The sequence below is a fragment of the Meles meles genome, chromosome 16 (assembly GCF_922984935.1).
Source record: "Meles meles chromosome 16, mMelMel3.1 paternal haplotype, whole genome shotgun sequence".
NCBI lineage: Eukaryota > Metazoa > Chordata > Mammalia > Carnivora > Mustelidae > Meles > Meles meles.
Window position 1 is genome coordinate 55,010,793 of NC_060081.1, and position 15,439 is coordinate 55,026,231.

Genomic DNA, 15,439 nt, shown 5'->3' on the forward strand with positions numbered 1-15,439 from the left:
CAGAGCTCACACTGGTCTGGATCCAGCCTAGGCAAGGATGTTTTCAGCCCCGGCTTTCTGCTCTGGGTGGCTAAGATGTAAAAGTCCATCACAGGTTTTTTAAGAAAAAACTACAGTCGCTGGTTCTGGGGCATCTGAATTCAGGGCAGTTGTTCCCAACCAAACATTCAGTTCATCTGGGAGGAGGATTTTGAGTCATCCCCAGAATTGGTTGGTTGGTAAGGGACCTTCCTGGCATTGCGTGGGCCAAGGATATATTGGAAAACATGGGACCTTCCCTGATGGAACTATATGTCACTGAGTGAACAACACAAGTTAACTGTGATGGTGATGATGCCTCACCAAGTTCAGTTTAAACTGTTCTCTCCCAGGCCACACGTGTATTGTTTTTGTGTGGTCTTGCAAACGATACCATGCCAAACCCTGTATGTACCGTCTGGGGTCTATCTGGTTGCTTCCTCAGGAGGTGGCCACGGGAAGAAGCAAGCATGTGGGGTGGCAGTGGAGCATAGCTCTAGGGCTTCGGCTGGCATTGCCACAGTGCCCTCCAGGGCCGCAGCGCCCCTTCCCATGCCCGCCGGGAGCCCCTTAAAGCCGACTTGGAGCTCACGGGGGGAAGCAGCTGGTGCAGAAAGGTGGGTTCGCTGCTTTGCACCCTCTGCCCTAGCCACTGGCATGTTCGGGGGGCAGTGCTTCAGGACTTCTCCCTCCCAGGACCAAATTAAGGAAGGTCTTCCTTCCTTAAATGGGTTTTGCTCCTGTTCCTGGGTGGTAGCTGTGGCCTCCCCCACTCCCTTCTGGGTCCACTCTTCTCGGGCCAGGACTGGGAAGCAGAGCAGATACCATGCCGTCCACCTCAGCCGTCCAACCTGTTGCCCAGCTGAGCAGCTCGTGCACCTGGGACTTCTCTCTCTCTCTCTCCTCCCATGGCCCCAAGCCTTCCCCCCACATCCGGTCCATCAGTGAGTCCCCTGGACTCAGCTGCACGTGCATCCCAGTCAAGCCACTGGTCCCTCCCCTGTGGTCTCTCCACAGAGACCACATATGCCTCCATGTCTCTGCTGGCGACCACTGCACTGAGCTCGCTGATCCCTGCTTCTGCCCTTGCCCCGACAGTTTGTTCACAAACAGGGACCACACTCCAATGAGGGCATACAAATGGCTATCAGACACATGAAAAAATGCTCATCATCACTAGCCATCAGGGAGATTCAAATTAAAACCACACTGAGATATCACCTTACACCAGTTAGAATGGCCAAAATTAGCAAGACAGGAAACAATGTGTTTTGGAGAGGATGTGAAGAAAGGGGAACCCTCTTACACTGTTGGTGGGAATGCAAGGTGGTGCAGCCACTTTGGAGAACAGTGTGGAGATTCCTCAAGAAATTAAAAATAGAGCTTCCCTATGGCCCTACAATTGCACTACTGGGCATTTACCCCAAAGATACAGATGTAGTGAAAAGAAGAGCCATCTGTACCCCAATGTTTATAGCAGCAATGGCCACGGTCGCCAAACTGTGCAAAGAACCAAGATGCCCTTCAACGGACGAATGGACAAGGAAGATGTGGTCCATATACACGATGGAGTATTATGCCTCCATCAGAAAGGATGAATACCCAACTTTTGTAGCAACATGGACGGGACTGGAAGAGATGATGCTGAGTGAAATAAGTCAAGCAGAGAGAGTCAAGTATCATATGGTTTCACTTATTTGTGGAGCATAACAAAGAACATGGAGGACATGGGGAGATGGAGAGAAGAAGGGAGTTGAGGGAAATTGGAAGGGGAGATGAACCATGAGAGACTATGGACTCTGAAAAACAACCTGAGGGTTTTGAAGGGGCGGGGGGTGGGAGGTTGGGGAACCAGGTGGTGGGTGATAGGGAGGGCACGTATTGCATGGAGCACTGGGTGTGGTGCAAAAACAATGAATACTGTTACGCTGAATATTTTTTTAAAAAGTGAAAAAAAAAAAAATGGACCACACCCATCACTTCCTTTAAAGCCCTCAGGTGGTCCCCCCCCCCCTTACCCCTGGAAACTGCTCATTGAGGTCTGGAAAGCTCTGGCCCCTGCCTGTCACTCATATCCCTTTGTCCTTTATTTCCCTTCTCCTCTGAACTCCCTCTGGTGTGTTACATATTCTGTGTGTCTGTTTCCTTCATCCCTCCACTAGATGATAAGCTCCATGAAGACAGGGCTTTTGTGTTCTTCGCTCTTGTACCCTGAGCCCCCGGCACAGTGCCTGACTCGGCAAGTCCTCCACCAATAACTGTTTGGATGAACCTGTGAAAGAGAGAAGACCTCCCTCTCTCAGCTCAAGGGTGACGACTGCCCTGCCCAGCACATGCCCGCACATGCCCCATGTGGTCGTGCTATGGTAACTGCAGGCCCTGCCTTTTCCCCAAAGCAGGTTCTCATTCAGCCACAGGGGGTCATCATCCCGAAGGGCACCTGTTGCTTCCAGCAAAGGCACTGAGAAGGTGGAGCTAAAAACCCGGTGTATTAGGGAGGGGGAGCAGGGTGTGAAGGGAATGCCCTGCAGGCCTTTCCTGACCCTGACTGAGCTGGACAAGGACGCTTATTAAGGGCCAGTTACCCTCTGTCTTGAGCACCTGAGGCCTTCGATATCAAGACCAGGTCTTCAGCTAAGACTGATGCTAACAGTGACATGCAATACTTTGTGTAGGCCCTGTATGTACCTTACCCCCCGCAGGCTGACAGCAACCTGAGGTACTATGCTCCTTTAATGGAGAAAGACACTGAGTCTTGGCATGGAAAGGGGACTAACCTGAAGTCCCACACTGAGAAAAAGGCAGAACCAAGATTTGAATCCCAGCCGCCTGACCACCAAACTATTGCTGTGAAAAAGGCAGGCCCAAGGACAGAGGCAGGAGAGGTGACTGGGGCAGGGCGAAATCAGGGAGGGCTTCTCAGAAGAGGGCACTATGGACTATGAAAGATGATCAAGGGTTTGTTCTTGGGGAAAGAGGCAAGAAGATATCCCTTCCTTAAGACACAAACCCAAAGGATGTATGAAGGTGTGGGGCAAGCAGATCTGGGGGACCTCTGGGCTCTTGAGAGGGAGCCATTGCCAGGGACAGCAACTGGTAAGGGACCAGATGCTGTCCCTGGCATTAGCTCCCTCACTGAAGGACAAGAGTGAGTCTCCCATCAGACTTGTGAGATGAGAGCAAACTGATGAAACCAGAAATGGACCCCAGAACCTGGGATCCAAGCCCTTCCTCCTCAACACCCCTCTCTCTGCTCTGCAGTTTTCCCATTTGTAAAGTGGTTTGTCTGCAGAATTAAAGGAATCAACACACCGAATGCTCTTAATTCAGTGCCCTCAGTTTTCAGTAACAGTTTCCCAGACCTCTGAGTTCCTGTGTCCCCAGATCAGCCAGTACTGTTGATTTTGAAAACCGCACTCCAGCCTCTAGGGCAGGTTTGGGACAACTAACTCCCCACAGGTGATAGGGCTTATCGGAAGATATCAGACTGATAAGGTGGCTGGGCAGCCGGAGTGACCTTTGCACTGTCTCTTGCTGGGCCCAGGGTTTGCCCTTTCCCACTTGGTTTTCAGCCAAGAACCTGAAAGTCAAGGTCCCAATCAGATGAGACCCAGAAGTCTTTGACCAGGCGGCTTATCAGTGATCCTCGGTCCCAGGAAGATGTGACCGCTTCCGCTCCAGGCAGACCAGACAGGTGCCCAAATCCCCAGTGGTGGCCAGATTTCAAAAGAGACTTTGAACTCCAAACACTCTCAGCTCTCCAGCCAGATGACAGAGATCTATAGTTGCAGGGCTGGGGTGGGGGGAGGTTCTCTGGGGACAAGAGCTGTCACAGAGGCCTCACAATTATCCAGACCAAGTCCTTGAAGCCCCAAAGGCTCACATAGAAGTAACCAAAAGACAATTTTCCCAGGGCCCTGAGCTGGACCTGAATTTAAATTTCACCCCACCCCTTAACTGACTGTGTGTCCTTGGACCGGCTGCTCCCCCTCTCTGAGCCTTAAATCCCTCATTTCTAAAGGAAGACAGTGAATGAAGTGAAGTAATCCATAGAGGCTCACACTCCAGCATCTGGTGTTACTTGGTCAGGGCAAGAGAGAGACAAGTGAGCTTGCTAACTGCTATCTGTCTTGAGCTCTCTGTTTGCAGCTGAGATCTTGAGCACAAGAAAGTGCACTTTGTAAAATCCAGTCTCTCGAAGATTTAGAATATGAAAACAAGTGAGAGAGGGGTGCCTGGGTGGCTCAGTCGGTTAAGCGTCTGCCTTCCACTCAGGTCATGCTCCCAGGGTTCTAGGATTGAGCTCCACAACAGGCTCCTTGGTCAGTGGGAAGTCTGTTTCTCCCTCTCCCCCTCCCTCTCCTGCCTGCCTTTCTGCCTGGTTGTGTTCTATCAAATCAATAAAATCTTTAGGGGCGCCTGAGTGGCTCAGTCCTTGAGCGTCTGCCGTCGGCTCAGGTCATGATCCTAGGGTCCTGGAATCGAGCCCCGCATCGGGTCCCTGCTCGCCAGGAAGCCTACTTCTCCCTCTCCCGCTCCCTCTGCTGTGTTCCCTCTCTCTTTTATGTTGATCTCTGTCAAATAAATAAAATCCTTTAAAAAAAATAAGATCTTTAAAAAAATAAGATAAAATCTTTTTAAAAAATAAATAATATTTTTTAAAAAGTTAAACAAGTGAAAGAAATTGTAGCCCATGTAGCCAGCAAGGGTTGGTGAGCACCTGCTTGGTGCCAGACCCCGGAGTTCATGGTGAGCCACCAGGTTTGTCCAGTGTCCCACCCCATCCAGAATCTGTAGAGAAGGGTGGTAACGAAAGGACAGCAAGGATGGTAGGGGAGAGACCAACCCTGGGAGCTTCTCACAGGCCCCATGTCAGGGGGGCAGGGAGCCTTCTCCAAGGAGGGAACTTTGGAGCCGAAAACTGGATGTTGCGGGTACCAACCAAGTGGTCAGAGAGTAGGTGGAGAATGTTCTGGGAAGAGGGACAGAAGGCACAAAGGCCGGTTAGCTCAAAAGAGTGTGGTGCATTCTGGGAGTGAGACATGCACACACGAATGAATGAATGGCTTTGGATCAGTCTTTGTAATATAAGATATTTCCAAATGAATTTTAAATGTCCATTCACCCAGATGATTAAGTAAATTCTGGATACAGTCACATAGTAAATTCAGTGCAGCCATTTGTAAAGAATGAGTTCTCCATGCATGAAAATGGATGTTCTCCAAGATACCTGATAAGTCATTTCCAGGAATAGGGCTCACCATGTGCCAGACACTGTTCTAAGCACTCGATGAGAGTTAATTTGTGATCCTCACACCAACCCCATTCAGGAGAAAGAAAAGAGAAACATGAAATGTAGGTTACTTGTTCCAAGTCACTCAGGCAGCAGTTGGGGGAGGCAGGATTTGAACTCGGGGACTGCATCCAGCATCTCTGCTGGACCATTTTCCCTCCCTCCTTCAGAATTGTGTAGTTTGCATCTGTAGGGGAGGCAAAATGTCACCACTACCCATCTTAGGTTTTCAGCTGGGACTCTTTTTTTTTTAATATTTTATTTATTTGACAGAGAGAAATCACAACTAGGCAGAGAGGCAGGCAGAGAGAGGGAAGCAGGCTCCCCGCGGAGCAGAGAGCCCGATGCGGAGCTCAATGCAGGGCTCGATGCAGGGCTCGATCCCAGGACCCTGAGATCATGACCTGAGCTGAAGGCAGAGGCCTTAACCCACTGAGCCACCCAGGCGCCCCTCAGCTGGCACTCTTAACAAAAGTTAGATTAACAAGAGAAAACACTTGGATTAATTCATGCAGCACACATTACTTGGAGAAACCTACTGAAAAGCCACTCAAAATGGCAGCTTAGAATTCTAACCCAGACAGCATCTTCTACAAAGAACAATACATTTGCAGAGAAATGACAGGACAAAGGGAAATGACTTCAGGCTTCAGAGGGCAACAGACTGTGGAAAAGTAAATACACGGGAGGGAACGAATGGAGGAAGGTTTGTTTGCAAATTCCTCTGGTGTCATCTCTAGATTTATCTGTCTCCAATAAAAAGAGAATTTATATCTTGCCTTTAGGCAGCGAAGAGGGAGCTTTTTCTGGGTTTGCTCCTTCTTAATTGCCTTCAGCTCAAAATAATTTTTATGTCAAAGAGGCATATTTGGGGATGACACATTCTGGTTTCCTTCGCTTCCATCCATATAAAATAAAATGGTTATAAATACGTATTTGATTATATCTAGAGAGACCCCTCCACTCTGGAAAGACACATTGAACAGTAATCGTGGGTGCCAGGAGCTGGGGCATCTGGGTGGCTGAGGGATGGTGTGGAAGAGGGATTATTTTATGCCCTTTTTTTTTTTTTAGAATTTTTTTATCATGACTTTTAAAGATTTTGTTTATTTATTTGACAGACAGAGATCACAAGTAGGCAGAGAGGCAGGCAGAGAGAAAGAGGAGGAAGCAGGCTCCCCACCAGGCAGAGAGCCCGATGTGGGGCTCGATCCCAGGACACTGGGATCATGACCTGAGCTGAAGGCAGAGGCCTGAACCCATTGAGCCACCCAGGCGCCCCTGTATCATGCACTTTTAGTGCCTACTAAAGATCCTGCTGGCTGGGGGAAGAGGATGGATTCACAGCATGTATGCTTTGTATGGGAGTGCACCTTGCTAGGACCACCTTGGAAAATGAATTTTCTTAGATGTAAACCCAAAAGAAATGAGTGCCTAGGTCAAAAAAGGCATTTCAATACCCCCAAACAAGAAACAACCAAAGTTCCCATGAATGGTAGAATATGCAAATCCATGTGTCTAGTTACATAATGTATGACCACCACCACACAGCAAGGCAAATGAACAGGGGACCACTGCGCAATCACACTGATGCATTTCACGGACATGACGTTCATCCAAAGAATCCAGACACAAAAGAGCACATACTGTATGACTCCAGTGATCTGTGGTGTCAAAAGTCTGGATCAAGGATATCCTTGGGAGAGAGGGAAGGAGCAAATGGAAGGGCTCAATGGGACTTCTCAGAGGCTGGTAGTGTACCATTCCTTGAATTGGGTGATGGTTTCTTAAGTGTGTTCAGTCCATGATAATTCATCGAGATCACACTTTTGACTTTGAATTATCTGTATGCATGTCACCTATGAATAAAAGTCTTCCAGAATGAAGCACTAGCCAGGAGGCGTTGGCAACTGTCAAGTTGCCAACTGTCAGGGTGAGAGATGAGCGAGCCGGGGCCTGCCTGGAGTGCTGACGGTGGGTTAGAGGGGGGCTGAGGAGCGGGTCAGGGAGGGAGCCTGAGAAGTCAGGAGGGCACCCAGCTTATGGTGGGGCCAGAGAGATGCTGGTCCCAGGGACATGCGGTCGCAGGCACAGGCCTGCAGGGAGCAGAGGAAGCGGGCTTTTGTGGTACCTGGGAGATGTGCAGGACAGATGTCATTCTAAGAAATGGTTGGCTGTTTCTGGGTTCAGATGAAAGATCTAGAATCTTTGATTTCGCAAAGTCCAACATGGAGTTCCTTCCAGGAGGACTCCTACTCACTGGCAAGGAAAAACAGCCTTGTTCCTTCTAAGCTTTATCCACAGAGCCCTGGGGGCGTGATGGAACCTGGCAGCTCTAGCTGGTTGGGGTCTGAGGAAACTGAAGTTTCACAAAGAAGCTTCCTGTAGTATTCCTACAGAGCCTCAAATCTGCCCCCTTCTTGGAAACTCGGAGGATCCCATAACAAGGTGTCTGTTTCCCAGGGGCATGAGATGCAGGGCACCCAATCAAATGCCAGACTGCCCGCACACCCTCTCCTCCCCCATCTCCGCGGTGTTCTACTCCCTGCTGCCCTAGCGTCCCCCCCCCCCCAACCTGCTGCCCCTCCACCATGCCCACAGTTACCCGTCCTCCAGCTGCTGCCCCACCACGACCACCACGGCAGCCTCCACCACCCATTCCAGCAGCCTGGGCTTCCTCACCTCTCCCCTCCCCTCCTCCTCCCCTCTCTCCTTCTTCACCCCTGCTTCTTCCAAACTCAAGCTATCCGAGAAGACCCACTGCACAGGGAAAACATTTTTTTTTAAGGAAAGATAATACCAGGAATTTTTTCTGATTATACCCAATCGTTTGAAACATCTAAAACAACAAAAGTTGGGGCGCCTCGGCCTTCGACTCAGGTCATGATCTTGGGGTCCTGGGATAAAGTCCCCTGTGGGGCTCTCTGCTCAGCAGGGAGCCTGCTTCCCCCCCACCCCCTGCCTGCCTCTCCGCCTACTTGTGACCTCTGTCAAATAAATAAATAAATAAAACAAAAGTTACTGTCCTTCATTATCCACCATCACCACCCAAGATAATGACATCATTGAATGCCAATCCTTCCTTCCTGACTTCCAGGATGATGGTGAATAATCACTGAGTGCTTACTTCCTGCCAAACCCAGCTCGGAACGCTTCAAATGAAAACTTTCCACGACAGATTTATAAACGTAATTCTCAAAACAACCTTATGAAGCGTGTATCATTTTCCTCCATTTTACAGGTGAAGAAACTGAGGCACGGAGTTGGTGAATTGTCCTGCTCTCGTCTCCACCCTTTTCCCCACACAGGGCTCCTTGCTGTTCCTCAGACCTGCCTGGCACGCCCCACCCTCAGCCTTTGCACATGCTTTTCCATCTGCCTGGACATCCTTCCAGATCTTTACATGGCCCAGACACACACATGGACACACACACACACACACTGCAGGTGTCTGATCAAATGCCACCTCCTGGAAGGCCTCCCTGATCCCAACCCCCTCAACCAGCTTTGTTTTGCTTCGGAACGATTTTTACTACCAGCCATATTCATTCACCCACTCAGCCCAAATTTAGCAAGGCCCTCGGGTGTGCTAGGTACTCTTCTGAGTACTAGGGCTGCAGCAAGGAAAAGACAGACACAAGCTCCACCCTTGAGGAACACACACCCTCGGGAAACAGACTTCATGCCATTGACTCCTAACAGCTGGCCTCTATTCTGGCTCCATTTATGAACTCTGTGGTTCAGTCCTTAACTTTTCTGAGCCTCAGTCCTCCTCCCATCTGTAAAACCGGTCACAGAGCCCACCATGCGGGCTGTTGCAAAAATGAAATGAGCTCGAGGTGCCTGGCTGGCTCAGCTGGTAGGGCATCGGATTCTTGATCTCAGGTTCGAATTTGAGCCCCATGTTGGGTGTAGAGATTCATTTTTTAAAAAGGAGGGGGCCCCTGGGTGACTCAGTAGGTTAAACCCTCTGCCTTCGGCTCAGGTCATGATCCCAGGGTCCTGGGATTGAGCCCCACATCGGGCTCTCTGCTCAGCAGGGAGCCTGCTTCCCTCTCTCTCTCTGCCTGCCTCTCTGCCTATTTGTGATCTCTCTCTCTCTCTCTGTCAAATAAATTTTTTTAAATGTTTAAATAAATAAATAAAATGTTTTAAAAAATGAAGTGAGCTAATAGAATAGCAGTTCAGTAATTATTAGCATTTATTGTTATGGTTTTGATTATCATTATTAGGCTCCATAGGGAGGCAGAAGTGGTTGCTCTTTCCGCTGATGTCCCTGTGGCACCAAAGTTTCTCAGAGCAGACAGCAATCTGTATAGGGGGCAGAGAAGGCCTGAGAGAGGAAGCAGGCTGGAGCCAGGACTCAAAGCCGGGGTGGGATTTGGAGAGGTGGGAAGAAAAGGTTCTCCAGGCAGGACTCATCACACAGAGGTAGGGAGGTGGGACTGAGCGCAGGGGCCTATGTGGGCTTCTCTCTTTTTGTTCCCTCTTGGAGAGTAACCATGCTGGCTGGGTGCTTTCTCCTGCCTCTCCTGCCTGGTGCTGGTTCTGGAGGTGAAGGGACAGTCCCGTAAGGAAGCAGGAAGCAGATAACGCACCTAATGGATTTAAGAGCATGGGAGTGATCTCACGTCCCAGGGACCCAAGCACGAGACTGTGGGGACACCCAGACAGAGAAGAAATGTCACCAGAATATTTAAGTGAGGCTCAGCCCTACCCTGAACTTGGTTGAACCCCAAAAGGGTGGCAGAATGGAGACCAGCCTGGCCAGAGTCACTTTGCTCTGGTGTGGATGGAGAAGCCCAGATGTGACAATTGTTTTTTCTCCTGATTTTTGCAGTCAAGGCCACCAACATCTCCACATCACCACTGTCTGGCCCTTTGTCCTCCCAGTAGTTTCCATAGAGTGTTCACCGGCCCCTCAGGGCTTCCAGAGACCCTGCTTTCAACCACCTGTCCCTCCCAGTTTCCTTGGCAGGATCCTTGGGCAGTCGGTTGGTTGGTTGGTTGGTTGCTTGCTTGCTTTTGAGCACTTTCTTATTTCCTATCACTACAAGATGCTTCAGGCTCATCTTGTATATTTCCTACCCTGATCCTAGATTGGCTATTTCTTCAAGGAGTCCTGGTTCCTTTTATTGGAGAATGATATTAGAAACTGAGACCTGGGTGCTAAGTGGACTCCTTGCTCTTTGCATGTCTTTCTTTTAGTCCCTGACAGCCAACAGAGCAAAGAAATACATGTGTATATACTAATCTGTAATATACACATATCCATAAATATTTCTGTATGTAACCATCTGTATCTATATTAAATTTAACATAGTTCTTACTGACGGCTCTTTTTACAACTCTTTCTTATAAGGTCAGTTTCATTGCTCAGATTATCTATTTTTCTCCTTCATTTCATGGGAATTTGCAATTGATTGTTGAAGCATTTTTATGACGGTGCTTTCAGACCTTCTCGGATAATTCTAACATCAGATTCATCTCAGTGCTGGAGTCAGGTTATTGTTTTTCTCGTTCAAATTGTGATTTTCTTGGTTCTTACTAGGACGGGTTATCTTCAGTTGTCTTCTGGGCATTTTCTTTATTATATTTGGAAATGCCGAGTCCCACTGAAGTTCTTTATTTCAGCAGGCAGGCACCCTGCTTAGGTCTAACATTCAGGTCCTGGACCATTTTGGGGGACTGCCGTTCTAATGACAGTTTAGATTTTAGAGCCTTTGCTATATGATTTTGGTCAGTTTGGTTTATCTGGTGTTATGGGGTCAGCCACCTGTTGCCGTGCTAGATGGGAAAAAAGATGCCACCATGGGTGAAGGATGGGGTCACAAAGCAGGGTGGGGGTGGGGTGGGGGAGGCAGGTAGGTAGAAATCTGTGTGCACTGGCTTCCCACTGAGGGCATAAATCCTGCAAAAGGCAGAGCTAACTAGGTTAAAGGGAAAGTCAAAAGCACTGGAGAAGGTTACACCCGAAGGTAAAACCCCACATCTTAGGTGAGGCTTACAAGGTTCCCTGAAGTTCCCCCATACTTCTAGATCAGGCTGGGGAAGCTGCCAGCGTGGGGGACCTCAGTGCCAGAGGTGATACTCAAAAGAGTTAACAACTAGCAGGACAATGCTGATCACAAGACTGGCCCTAGGTTGAAACAGTTTCCTAGAGGTCCCTGTTGTACCAGTTATCAACTCTTCAATTGTTAGATTACAGAGAGTTCTGAGAAGGTGGTGCCCCAGAGAAGAGAAGGGAGAAAGGCAATAGGGGACAGGGGGGCACTGCTATCTAGTAACAGTTTGGGAGTTATTTTAATATTTAATAATACCGAGATCTTTGTGGTGGATTGTATGTCCCAGCAATGGCTATGACAGAGTTTTCCATCCCACCTGCTCTTCTTCATGATGTGACTTTTACTCTCCTCCCATTGAGAAGTGAGGTCTACGTTTCCTTTCCTTTAATCTAGTGTGGGGGTGGGGCTCACTATGGAGTAAGTAATGTGATGTGGCTTCCAGAATTGGGTCCTAAAATGTGATAGGGAGTCCACCTGCTTCTCTTGGGACACCCCCTATTGGAATTCCTATTGGAATCCAGCCATCACACGGTAAGGAAGCCAAATGGCCTTTGAAGAGGCCACATATAAGTATGAACTAAGCAAATAAGTTCCCAGATTTCTGATTGGAGGACCAAAAAGAGGAACCCCAGCAAATCAAAAATTTATTGATGCAATCACAGACAGGGAATAGCTCAGGAAAGCAACCTAAAAAGTTGTTTATAAACTTCTGGGCCCATTCCCCTGTTTCAGATACATGAATTAAACACTAAACAGTTGACCTAGACTTTGAGAATTTACTATAGGATTGACTACTTCCCAGGTCCTAGACAGACCACCGAGTCGTGCACACACAGGATGAATTCAAATGGCGTGGAAGAGGCTTTTGAAAATAGAAATGACCTCGAAGTCATAACCCCCAAAAGGCTGAATGGAACCGATAGCCTGAGCCAATCTGGTCAATCACTGTTAGAAGAAAATATCAACATTCTCCATATGATTTTTAAAAGACTCTGAGTATTATAAGATGATTTTCTGAAAGTCCACATACATTCCAGAAACCTGAAGAAACCTGAAAATTTCAACTCACAAAGGAGAAGACCATCTAGAGATGCCAATGCTGAGATGGCACAGCTGTTGGAATTATCTGACAGTCTTTAAAGCAGCTACTATAGGGGCGCCTGGGTGGCTCAGTCAGTTAAACATCTGTCTTTGGCTCAGATCCTGATCCTGGGTTCCTGGGATTGAGCCCCAGGGTTCCTGAGATCGAGCCCTGTGTGAGGCTTCCTGTTCAGCGGGAGCCTCCTTCTCCTTCTGTCCCTTCCCCAGCTTGTACTCTCTCACTCTCTCTCTAGTAATAAAATCTTTAAAAAAAAAAAAAAAAAAAGCAGCTACTATAAAAATGCTCCAGCAAATAAGAGCAAAAAATCTAGAAACAAATGGACAGATAGAAATTTTAAGCAAATAAATAGAACATATAAAGAACAAAATGAAAATCTTAGAACTGAAAAATAAAATAAGCAAAAACTAAAAAGCTCTTTGAATGGGTGCCTAGCAGAATGGAGATGGTGGAGAAACAAGTCAATGATCTTGAAGATAGAAAAATAGCAATTATCCAATTTGGGGGCACCTGGGTGGCTCAGTTGGTTAAGCTTCCTACTCTTGATTTCAGTTCAGGTCATGATCTCAGGGTCATGAGATCGAGCCCTGTGCCAGGCTCCACACTGAGTGTGGAGTCTACTTATGATTCTCCCTCTCCATTTCCCTCTGCCACTCCCTCCAACTTGTGTGTGCATGCTCTATCTCTCTCTTTCTCAAAAGAAAGAAAAAATTGGGCACCTGGATGGCTCAGTTGGTTGAGTGACTGCCTTCAGCTCAGGTCATGATCTTGGAGTCCTGGGATTGAGTCCTGCATTGGGGTACCTGCTTAGCAGGAGGCTTGCTTCTCTCTCTGTACTTCCCCCCTCATGGTCTCTCTCTCAAATAAATAAATAAAATCTTAAAAAAGAAAAAAATTATCCGATCTGAACAACACAGAGAAAGATTGGGAGGAAATGAACTGAACTTCAGGAATTGGTGGGACAATTCCAAAAGAGTGGATTTTTATGGCCTCGGAATCTGGGAAGAACAGGAGAAATGGTGCAGAAAAAACGTTTGAAAAAATAATGGCTGAAAAATTCCCATATTTTGTGAAAGATATAAACACCCACATTCAAGAAGATGAATGAAATACAAACAGGATAATCCTAAAGAAACCTAAGCCCCATTTTTTAGATTTCGGAGTGCCAAGGAATGTTCACTTCTCCTGTCATCAGGGATGCTTATAACTTGAGACTCAAATGACATCATGTGTCCTTTATAAACCATGAAAATAATACACACAGAGACTGAAGTAAATTCAGTCAGTTCAGGATGACATTAAATGAAAAGTTTAATCTGCCTTTCTCCTAGCCCCACCTCTTAGAGTCACTCACTATTTCTGTTTTAAGTTCTTCAGGTTGCTGAAGTTTGATTTTAAAAGATTTGAACACTGGGACGCCTGGGTGGTTCAGTTAGTTAAGCATTTGACTCTTGATTTGGGCTCTGGTCATGATCTCAAGGTTATGGGATCAAGCCCTGTGTTGGGCTCAGCGCTCATCAGGGAGTCTGCTTGAGATTCTCTCTCTCCCTCTCCCTCTGTCCCTCCCCCCACTCTCTCTCTAAAATAAAGAAATCTTTTTAAAACACTAAAAAAATAAAGAATTTGAACACAACATTTTTATCAATGAATAACTAGACTTAAGCTAACCAATTAAGTCTTACAAGAAAATAAATCACAATTTTGTAAAAAAAAAAAAAAAAGTAATAACTAGGCTATGTATGAAGATAGAACCAAAACCAAGTTGGAACTCAACACACACACACACACACACACACACAAATCCAATTAAAAACGGGCAGATGACATGAATAGACATTTTTCCAAAGACACCCAGATGGCTAACAGACATGTGAAAAGATGCTCAACATCAGTAATCACCAAGGAATTGTAAATAGAACCATAATGAGATAGCACCTTACACCTGTCAGGATGACTAGAATAAAAGAGACAAGAAATAGCAAGCATTGACAAAAATGTAGAGTAAAAGGAACCAGCTTGCGCTGTTGCTGGGAGTGTAAATTGGTGCAGTCACTGTGGAAAACAGTATGGAGGTTCCTCAAATAATTAAAAATAGAAATACCATACCATCTAATAATTCCACTACTGGGTATTTTTTTTACCCAAAGAAAACAACAACAACAAAACTAATTAGAAAATATGTATGCATCCTTATGTTTATTGTAGCATTATTTGCAACAGTCAAGATATAGAAGCAAGTGTGTATCGATAAATGAAGGGATAAAGAAGATGTGATATACATATACAGTGGAATATTACACAGCCATAAAAAGGGATGAGACCTTGCTTTTTGCGACATGGATGGACCTAGAGGGTATTATGCTGAGTAAGTAAGTCAGACTGCCTAAGACAAATGTCATACGATTTCACTTATATGTGGAATCTAAAACACAAAATAAATGAATAAATAAAAAAAAATAGAGACAGCCCCATACAGAGAACATACCTTTGTTACCAGAGGGGAGGGGGGCAGGACAATGGGAAAATGGGTGAAGGGGAGTGGGAGGTACAGGCTTCCGATTAGGGGATGAATAGGTCACGGAAATGAAAGGTACAGCATAGGGAATACAGACAACAGTACTGTAACAGTATTATGTGGTGGCTGGTGGCAGCTACATGTGTGGCAAGCACAGCATAATGTGTAGACTGGCCGGTTCACTACGTTGTATGCCTGAAACTCAAGGAACATCGTGTGTCAACTCTACTTCAGTAAAAAAGAAAAAAAAAAAAAAGCCAGGTTGGAAAGGAACTCTCCCAGTGATTTAAAAAGTCTTACAAATATTTAATAAGTGTCCCTTGTGTTACCTAGCACACATCTGCCCTGGTGGCCAATTCATCTCAGGACTACGAAGAGCTGAAATATAGTCACATGTTTCTATTCCCCAAAACAGTGAAGAAGAGGGAGTGCAAACATGAGGTTTTGGG